Source organism: Glycine soja, chromosome 17 (assembly GCF_004193775.1).
Source record: "Glycine soja cultivar W05 chromosome 17, ASM419377v2, whole genome shotgun sequence".
Taxonomy (NCBI): domain Eukaryota; kingdom Viridiplantae; phylum Streptophyta; class Magnoliopsida; order Fabales; family Fabaceae; genus Glycine; species Glycine soja.
The window spans coordinates 6,617,898-6,625,771 of record NC_041018.1 but is presented as its reverse complement, the minus strand read 5'-3'; the positions used below and the strand labels follow the sequence as shown (position 1 = coordinate 6,625,771).

At 31.9% G+C, this 7,874-nt stretch overlaps 1 pseudogene; it reads left to right on the top strand.

The window, feature by feature from the left end:
• The first annotated feature begins 750 nt into the window (after nt 1-750).
• On the top strand, nt 751-2,645 carry LOC114392795 (annotated as a pseudogene).
• Nucleotides 2,646-7,874: the final 5,229 nt, after the last annotated feature.

Below are 7,874 nucleotides of genomic sequence, written 5' to 3'. Positions count from 1 at the left end.
TGTGGATAGATAAGAGAAATAGAAAATAAAAAAGGAGATAGAGATACTGATAGATATGGTAAATAATAATGTGATAAAAAGAGAAGATGGAAAAAAAAAACAAATACAAATGAGATGGAAGAGATAATGAGATAGTTTGTTTAAATTTAAAATAACTAGATATTTATGATTTTTTATTGTATGACTATTTTGTGTTTTTTTTTAAAAATGATTATGATTTTTTTGAAAGGTCAAATTTTGATAATAAAGTAAAACTAAATAAAGACGAACTATCCCTGGTTAAAAAGAAATGACATCTCTCCTCTCACCCTGTGAACTTGTCCCACACTATACACAAGTACCTGAAACCTCCTTGCGTCTTTAATTAATTATAATCATACTAAGACGCAACCTTCTCAAATGACATATAGGCATTAGATCATATTGTCAAAGGGTAAAACTAAGATCAATTATAAGCTGTGGGGTCATGATTGGTCCATATTATTAATTAATCAAATAAAGCGCCAAAAGGGTCGAAATACAACATGCAGAATATGTACATGATTATCATTTACTATATGAGGTTATATTTCAGACGGAATCGAAAAGAAAACAGACTTGGTAGTTAGTGTTTAATTGACAATTAATAAAAACAGCAAGTACTTCTTAACTCTATTCTCACTCATACTGTACAGGTTTTGTAGAGTCACCCCCCTTAATTATTTGTTTTTAATTTTCTAGAAATAGGGATATCTTAAAAACCAATCCATTCCAATGCAAAAGCAGCACCGAATTTGCGTAAAACCCACTTGATTGCTGCACCTTCCTCTCAGGGCTCTCTCTCTCTTAACTTCAATCCTAAGTATGATTTATGATTTAGCCCCTCCTCTCTTTAAATGAACACAATTAATTAGTTTTTGAGTTACTCCCTCTCCACCCCCTCAACAAAACAATATTTCTACCTCTTTGAAACATTTTAAATGACACAAGCACTGGGTAATATTTCACGCTATATAGAGGCAGTGACCACTTCAGAGTTCACATTCTTCCTCCAACATTAAGTAAGTAACATTGGCATTCCCACACTGTCCTCTCTTACAAAATGGGTCGCCATTCGTGTTGTGTGAAGCAAAAATTGAGGAAAGGCTTATGGTCCCCTGAAGAAGATGAGAAGCTATTCAATTACATAACAAGATTTGGAGTTGGATGCTGGAGTTCGGTTCCAAAACTAGCTGGTAACAACTTGTATATTCTTAATTTCTTCTCTTCCATTACTTCAAACGAAAAAAACATGGGAGAGAGCTTCTTAACTCATTCCATGGTGAATTTGCAGGACTGCAAAGATGTGGAAAGAGTTGCAGGTTGAGATGGATAAACTATTTGAGGCCTGATTTAAAGAGAGGCATGTTCTCACAGAAAGAGGAGGATCTAATAATCAGTCTTCATGAAGTTCTAGGAAACAGGTAACATATATATTGAAGGATGATCAATATGATATAGGAGTATAAAAATTCTTTTCCTTATGTTACATAACAAGAAAATTGCTATATATTGATTGGTTGTGAAATGGTTTTCTTTTTGAATATCAGGTGGGCTCAAATAGCAGCAAGTTACCAGGGAGGACAGATAATGAGATTAAGAACTTCTGGAATTCATGTTTAAAGAAGAAGCTTCTGAAGCAAGGGATTGACCCAAGTACACACAAGCCCCTCACAGAAGCTCATGTGAAGGAAGAAAAGAAAATCACAGAGACATTATCACCTATGCAAACACCATTGTCTCAAGGTTCTTCAGTTCCATTAATATTTCCTTCATCACAGGGATCATCACTTCTAATAAGTGATTCCAATTACTATGATGGAGGACTAAAAGAAGCCTCAAGAGAAATTTTCATGACCAAGCCAGCATTGGATCCTTTGTCCTACTACGATTTTCCAATGGGTGTTGCACAGTCTGGTTTTAACTTACCTATGAGTCAGTATCAGACAAGCCTTAAAGCATCTGATCAGAACCCCTTTGGACCCAATTCAAGCTATGTATTCTCTACAATGCCAAGTCTAACCAATTCTGATCACGGGAACGTGTCGGTGACTGAGTTTTCAGACAACAATTCAGCTTCCAAAATCAGTTCATTGTTCATGAGTGACCAGGTGAAAGAAAGTTCCAGCAACAGCTCAAACATGAGCACTATTTACCCTATCAGCAGCAGCATGATGGAGAATGCAGGGTTCTCGTTGTGGGAGGGTGACAACAAGTTTGACCCTTTGTTTCAGTTCCAAGTAAATGCCACAAAATCAGAGGATTTTAAGACAAGTTCATGGGAAGAAGAGCAGCTGCATACTCAAAATTCCATAGATTTCACTAGCTTTCCGTTAACGTCACTTTCAGAAGATCTAACTGGAGCAAATTTTGATGTATTCCAGCATATATGAACTGTAAATTCTTTTCTTTCTTTCTTTTGATTTTTTTGAACTCTTTTTTCATGTTAGCAAAAGTAGAATGATGTTGATAGTACAGGAGATTGTAGCAAAAGATTTGAGATGAGATGATTCCCCTTCCCCCTTCCCCCGCACCTATTATTCCTATTGATGTATCTGTTTTCATCACCCAAAGTTTGAATAACGATATATTCAATTGAGTGCTGCCAATTTGTTTTATGACTGTAATATTTCCATCTTCTCCAATTAGTGAATTATTATTATTCATCACATGCAATTACATTGCTAATATGTATTATCCTTTCCCCTTTTTTTCCCCCTCTTCTTGATCCATGTCGTGGTTTCTTTAGCTGTCCTCTATAGCAGCTGGTCAAAGACTCAAAATATGATAAAAAACGACAAAAACCCATACACTGCAGAAAATTACGAATTCCATTTCTTTTTCCTTGATCCTTCCTTTTATAAATATATATATCATATTATTATAATATCACACATGGGGACACACGCTCGTGTGTTTCTCAAAATGTACATGATGTATATAGTGGGCTTTGGTAGAGATATATTAGCGCTGGCAGTGTTTGAATAAGAAGATTATCCTGTTGTACCGTATAATGAGTAGATGATGCTTTCGCTGGCATATGACAGCACCATGTATTTGGTGAATCCCTCCAAAAGGCTAAAATTGGCTGCCCAAAATCTGCATTATTGGAGAGAGATACCATATAACTGATAAAAGTCTAAAAAAGCTTGGATCCTCTCGTTCTGTGTATAGCATATACAGTTCCAAATTATAACCAGCTTTAAAATCATCTTTAATTTGCTGTCATCACAGCCTGCTCCTAAACACAATATAGCAGTCATCACCACCGGCGCAACCACTCCATGCTTAGTATTGCATGTTTGATTTGCAGTTAAAAACATTGCAGCACGCGTTTTGATGCAAATCTAATCGATAAAAGTAGAATAGGGTCGTGATGTTAACAAAATTACTTTTACCTCATAATTTTGTAATGGATTTCTAAACATATGAACACAACTTGCATGGTCATTTTATATATGATTATTTGTATATATATTATCTTAGTTAGCTCTTCATGGTTCTGACAGTTTTCAAGAAATTATGTTTTCAAGCACAGAGGATGATGTGACTGTAGAATTTATAGCAGCTGAACTTAATTTGCCTATCTGTTTCGTTGTGTTGCTTATATATATATATACACACACACACACATACATGTTCTCTAATTATGAAAAAGATAACCAATTAAAGCAAATGAAATGAGAGAAGAGAACCCACACAATGACGTACACCAACTACTCTAGTACTTGTTACAACCACAATAAGCAATCAGGCATAGCATAAGCCATTTAATTGAGTCATAAATCAGGATAAATTAAAGCTGCATGCTCTCAATTCTCACGCAAACCCATCCAAGAAAGTCAATTGGTCCAATAGGTTTAGAAAACCATGGGTGATGGTGATTATCAGATGAGAGATCATAGATGGTGTTTAATTGTTTGGACTCAGTGCATGCAATTTTGAGGCAATGTGTTGACTTGGCTAGCAAACAAAAGTGTGCAGTAACTCAGGCCAGGACCACAAAATGGTCCTACCCTGGTTTGCTACTTTGCCATATACCAAATTAAGACGGTGAAAGTCACTACTTCTTCAATTAGAACAGCTGTGAACTAAGGCATAACCATACCATAAAAGCAAGAGAGGGACAGTGCATAACCACATCATAAATTAATTAACTTGAAGTGCTAATTAGGCTAAGCTGACGCTTCTGTTTTATAATGTATGGCTGTTTTGGCAATTGATCTAAAGGTTCAAATTATGATAGACATTGACAAAAAGATACATAATTAAGCCACAGCTAGCTTAACATGTACACATATTATTGCAAATTACGAAAGCTAGTTCCTGCCGCCAAGCCTCAGTAATTATCAAAATCAAAGAGGTTCTGATTGTGGAGGCAGTTATACGTGTCTCTGTGATAAAAAGTTGTTTGGTTTTGAGCAAAATCAGAGGCAATAAAATTGCTGTGAAAAGCAGGTTCAAAGTTATGATTAAATGAGCCACTGTAAAACCTTTATTATGGAGCGTGTCAAACCTTCTCTCTTTTGATTTGCTGAAATGAATAATTAACCTATCCACTGCCAATAAATAAGATCATTTGCTAGTTATTATACTTGATTAAATATTTTAATTATTTTAAAAATATTAACTAATGATGTGATATGGTTGACAAATAAATATATCCTTTAAATATATGACAAGGGTTAGAACTTGATACTTTGAGGAATTATTAGTCGATCTCTGATATTTTGCCGGAAAATCTTATGTACAAAATATTTTTTTTTATTTTTTTGTATTTTTAATATGATATATTATTTTTAATTAAGTACTACTTGATATTTTATTTTCTTAACTAATATTTTATTGATACTTATTAGCATTTGTTAGAAAGGAAAACATGCCGATGCAGCTGCAAGCTAGCTAGCTACCTGAGGGCTGAGGAGTTCGAGCACCATTTGAATTTGTCATAAAAGTAAATAAAGTATAATTAACAAAGACACATAGGAAAAGGGGAAGAGAAATAGTATTAAAGATATGGTTGAAGTGATGATCATACTAAGTAATGTTCTAGCCTTTTCGGGTTAACTAACGGTGCATCCGACAAGTGATATATATTGAAATGCTTTTGCTGGGTAATGGCTTTTGAACTTAGCAAATTCTTAACTAGTTAACTATATGATATAGGGACACCGACAAGATGCTGTCTCATGCATAAAAGGAAAAAAATACCAACTAGTTATGATGTTAGTCAAATATTTTCTTTATACATATCATAAAGTTTTAAACCTCAATTTGAATCTTCAATTAAATTTTCACATGATCTAACCTTCTAAATAGTAAAAACTGTAACACAATGCTCTAAACTATGAAGATGAATAAATAAATATTCCATATTCATAGATGTAAAAAGTGTGTATAATCTTGAATTACACTTATTGACGAGTGAGATATTTATCGGGTGTATGCTAAGCATAATTTTCATTGTGTTAATTGTTATCAAATCTCGCTTGATGGATAATATTTCTCATTAGGAGATTCCTAAGGTTGGTTTGATTGCTAAGAAAGAAAAGAAATTGATTTTTTTTTTGTTTTTAGTACTAGTCTTATATTTTTATAGGAGTGTGTGTGAATTGGATTATATCAGTTTTGAAGAGAAAAATTATTCAATTTTATCATTTAATTAATTTAATTTAAATTTTTAATTTGATCTGATTCAATCAATTTAAAATGATTTGAATTAGATTGATTTTTGGTTTTAATCATAATTTTTTAGAAAATATTAAATAAAAGGTAAGATATATAATGAATACAATAATAAATAATTTTAAATATCAAATATTTATATGTCATTATATAACTAATAATAGAATATTTAAAAAATTAGTAAAAATATATTTAATTAAATATATTTTTCATAAATAGATATAAGTTATATGATAATTTTATAAATATATAAGAAATAAAAATAGAAATGATTGAAATTATAAATTTGTGAATAAAAATATATACATACTTATAAGTTTGGTTTGGATCGGTTTCTAAGATCAAATCCAAAATCCAATTCGATCCAATAAAGAATTTTGATTTTCTAATTTTTTTATATGTTCAGTTTATTCGGTTCACATTGGATTGGATCGGTTTATTAATACCCCTAACCTTTTTTACTTTACTTTAATCTAAATATTTCTTTTCTATTCTATTTCATTCCATTTCCCTCAATCAAACCATACCTTAATTGTTTAATGGATTGATTAAGTAGTTGCAATTAAATAAAAGATAAATGTTAATTAGTGTTCTCAGGACACTGATTAAGAAATTAAAAGGAAAAATATTTTTATTGAGATGCACAAAATTGTACTCTTGTAACTTTTTTATGCTTTATTATGTTTCATATAATAATTTTTTTTAGTTCCTTAACCAGTATCCTAAATACATCAAATAATCAAATCTTATATAAAATTGTTTGTGATTTAAACTTGCACAATAATTTTAGCCTTTTATTGACATGCCACTAATGTTCTTGGATATTCTTGCTTGTATCATTTATAATGAATAAATATATAGGAGTTATAAGATTAGTTTGATTATAAAAAGAGAAAGGAGATAAGAAGGAAAAAATTGTAGATTCGATTTTCTCAGCTAATAAAAAATTAATAATTAACAACTAATATTTACCGATATGAATTATATATATATATATATATATATATATATATATATATATATATATATATAAAGCTTAGCACAATTTACACGTTGAGGTTGAAATGATAGCTAACAATTGATTTCTATTGGGATTGGCAATGGCACCAGAGTAAAGAAAACGAGAAATCGAATGAAAATGAAGTTAGGTAGAACCCAATGATGCATGGTGTTCGGGCTTTAAATCGAATGCATATGAGTGAGGCGTTGAACTTAACCTAAGAGCTTACGCTTCTAGAGGAAATAGATGGACCATGGCCATGAGTATGAAAAACAATGTCAAAGAGACACACTTTAACTGCCATTGGGAATGATGAATTTGAGCCCCGAAAGACCTTGCGAATATAATTGCAAGCACTAGTAAGAAGAATCGATGATATGTATTATGATAAAAGAATCGTACTCCCTAGAATGATTGCAAAATATCTAATAACGATTATGTTTGACATTTCGGGATTCTTTAACCCGGTAAATATTGCTAGAGTACTTTTACCGAATGTATTCGGCTTTATGCCTTTAAAAATGATTATGACCTTAACACCGCAAAGGAAACAAGATGCTTTTTTCTATTTTTTATTTTTATTTTGGGCTAACGAGAAAGCCAACAAACTTAAAAGTACATAAAGCATTTCTTAAATTGAACGTCTCAATAATAGCTACTCATCAAAGATAAGCTGCCTGTTGACATCCATGGAAATGTGTTTTTCACTGCTTGCGCTTTCTTCACTCAAACCACGAAACTTCTAATTACGTATTCAGGGGAGTGTGTCTTCTATTGCATATTTATACGAAATACTTCTTATGATTTACTTGGTTTAACAAAGTAAATTGGATTTGAATTCACTTCTTATTCAAGTTACTCTCAACACAAGTCACCAGGAATAGGCCAGAAAAAAAAAAGGTTTATATTAGTTTGTACAAACAGCCTCGTACTCATTGAAGAAATAAAATCAAAAATAAGAATTATTACCAACACTCAATGACAAGATTTCCCAAGTATTTTATTTTAGTTAACGATCCAGGTGTTTATTTGTGCAAAAGAGCAATCCCAAAATATTGGCATTGGGCCATCTTAGTAAATAAGTGACAGATCCGCTTCAGTAGATTAAGAGAATAAAAAATCATCATTGAAATTGGATCTAAATATACTTCTTTATTTACCATAGGAATAG